Source organism: Hylobates moloch, unplaced genomic scaffold (assembly GCF_009828535.3).
Source record: "Hylobates moloch isolate HMO894 unplaced genomic scaffold, HMol_V3 SCAFFOLD_4, whole genome shotgun sequence".
NCBI classification, from domain to species: domain Eukaryota; kingdom Metazoa; phylum Chordata; class Mammalia; order Primates; family Hylobatidae; genus Hylobates; species Hylobates moloch.
The window spans coordinates 123,833,943-123,836,815 of record NW_026652279.1 but is presented as its reverse complement, the minus strand read 5'-3'; the positions used below and the strand labels follow the sequence as shown (position 1 = coordinate 123,836,815).

General features: G+C 36.2%; 1 pseudogene; it reads right to left on the bottom strand.

The window, feature by feature from the left end:
- Positions 1–1,505: 1,505 nt before the first annotated feature.
- Positions 1,506–1,620, bottom strand: LOC116467624 (U6 spliceosomal RNA; annotated as a pseudogene).
- Positions 1,621–2,873: the final 1,253 nt, after the last annotated feature.

Sequence of the window (2,873 nt, the reverse complement as noted above, 5' to 3'; positions counted from 1 at the left end):
GCACAGTCCCTAAATAAGTGCTTTTATGCCTATTAAAATATTCATGAATTATTTTCACCTTCTGCACTTTAGGTTTCCAGAGAATTCATCTCCACATGAACACTACTGCCATCATTGCCTGGCTGAGCTTCAAGGCTTTGCCCTAAGATAAGCTCTTCAGGAATGACAGCTTGAATTTTATATTTAACTAAATGGTTCTTATTTTGGAATCAAATTGTTTATACCAAATTTGTATAATGATATAGCCATTTTTACTCTGCTTCTGTGGTTACTAGCATTTCAGAAAAAATCTAACAACAAACCTTAACTTCTCACTTTCCCCTTGGGCACTCTTAACCAACTAGTTGAATTTTAGAAATAAGAGTATATAAAATAGGTCTCCAATCAAATAAAGAACTTTACTGGGTGGGTCTTCCAGTAGGAACATGGCGGCATCTACCTTTCTCTGGGTCATACAGAGCAACAAGGAGAAGAAAAGAAAACAACTATATGAACACATTTGAAACAAAACGAGGACACAGTCAAAATTTGAAAACACCATATTTCTTTAAGTGCTTCTACATACATCTGTTTTTTTTTTTTTTTTTTTTTTTTAAAGATGAAGCTGGTTAAAATGGGGAGAAAGTAAATATGCTGGAGCTAGAAGTAGTCAAAAGTTTGAATCAAGCACTTCTCCCTAGAATGAGAGGAAAGACATTCAGTATAAAGTTTATCTAAGGATGCATAGGAGAAAACAATATCTGATACATCCATATCAATCAATATTCATTCAGGAGACAGTAATTTGAACACAGAAAGTTTCATATAAAAATGTATTAGCTGTATCAGAGGTGTAACTTTAAAGGTAGAAATACAGCTCTAAAAAATATCTCAGGGCTGAGGAAGACTTCCCAAGGAAGGAGGCCCCCCCTCCAAGCTACTACTCAATCTTGTTGGAGAAAGTGTAGGTACAACCCACTAAATGCTGAAGAAGTTCTCTGAATTGCTTAGGGCAGGGCTTGTTAAACTTGTTAATGGTAACTGGATACCATAATGCACTTAATAAATATGAAGAGTGAGATGAAGAAAAGGTGAAAAAAAGATAAGCTTGCTGTAACTTCAGGTTAAATGGTTCCTATGTCAAAGTATTATTCCTTAAAATCTATATGAACATAATTTAGTGGTTAAAGTTAAATATTAGTATAAATATTTATATTAGGTAAAAGTAGAGGTTAGAGAGGGAGAAGAAGCATGGAGAAGAAAATACAAATGAATTATTATTTATATATCCTAGGACATCTAAAAATATTATTTATTGGAAGTGTTGACCATGCAAAAAATCTGTCTTAAGTAATGCAAGACAACGTAATACAAAGAAGACAATCCACATGGAGGTATATATACACACACATATACGTGTGTGTGTGTGCATGTAATGTACATGCAAATATTTTATAATATAATTAAACAAAGACCAAATAAATTTCTTTACTACTAGCTTTAAGTGGATGCAGAGTATCATTATTAAAGAGGTGGCAGAGCTGTATCTTCACGAATTTGCGTGTCATCCTTGCGCAGGGGCGATGCTAATCTTCTCTGTATCGTTCCAATTTTTAGTATATGTGCTGCCGAAGCGAGCACGGCAGAGCTGTATCTTCAAAAGATGGTTCCATTTCTCTACCTGACCATCAGCTTCTGAATAATGAATTAGACGATGAGATCCATGGATTCCATAACTTATCCCCATTGCAATACTTCCTGTGCCATAAAGTGAGCCCCTTGTTAGAATGTGACTTTATAGGAGACCCATGTTAGTAGATCTCTTACCATTTTTATTCTTTTCTCTATCATTTTTCATACAAGAGAAAGCATTTCTAACGCATTTAAAATGCCAATCACTTTTGCCAAGAGTCAACCTAGCAGTATGTTAGGGTTTCCTCCCCGAGAGTTAAGTTCTTTAACAAAGCAACATGTTTTCTAATCAACAACTTTCTATTCTATTTCATTTGAACTGGCTACCTCTGTGTCAAAGCTTCTGCTACCACATGTTTCTTATGACTACATCTCTTTGAGTGTATAGTTATGATCTTTCTTTACAAAGACTAACACTTCCTAGCTGCATTATTTTGTGACTTTACCCAGTTATTGATCTGGTGGCCAGGAGGGCAGGTGGGAATAGATCTTGAGAAGGTCGCAGACTTTTCCTGCAGTACAGATGTTTTGAACCATCATTGAGCAAAGAGGAAGTACTATCTTTTACTATTCTGTTTTGAGCTACTTCTCTCAGCCCAGAGGCTCCAGAGAAACCTAAAAATTCACAGTTTTCAAGAACATCTACCCTTATTTTCTTATCTTAAGTTTTAGAGCCCTGCATCTTTTCAATTAAGGCTTAGTTTTGTCGTAGAAGACCTGTCAAGATTGAGAATTCAACTTGTTCTGGAGACTTATTACTCTTATAATTAAGTCCTGGGCCTGATCCTCTGGCTGCAGGAAATTTCTGTTACTTATATATTGCCAAGGAGGCTCTCTGGCTATCACACTTCACCTTACATTTGTGAGAAATAATGCTGAGCCTTTCATTGTCTGTTGCCGGTGCATGGAGAATCCGGAAAGAGATATCTGATACCGTGACCTTTATAATGACTGTACTTACTCAAAGGCCTAATATCTTTCAACGGCCAGCACATTCCTCTTTACTGTGATTCCCTTCCCGCTTTACCACCCATGAAATATGTATATATTGTTTTGCAATCTTATGTCAGGAGCTATCAATGTTGTATTTGTAGCCATGGTGAGGTTTTCCCTGCCAGCTGGCTGGTGAATGATCCAACTCAAAATCCCACTTTAGAGTCTGCTTCCTAAAGCAACCTATAGTATGAATTGTTATAGTTTGG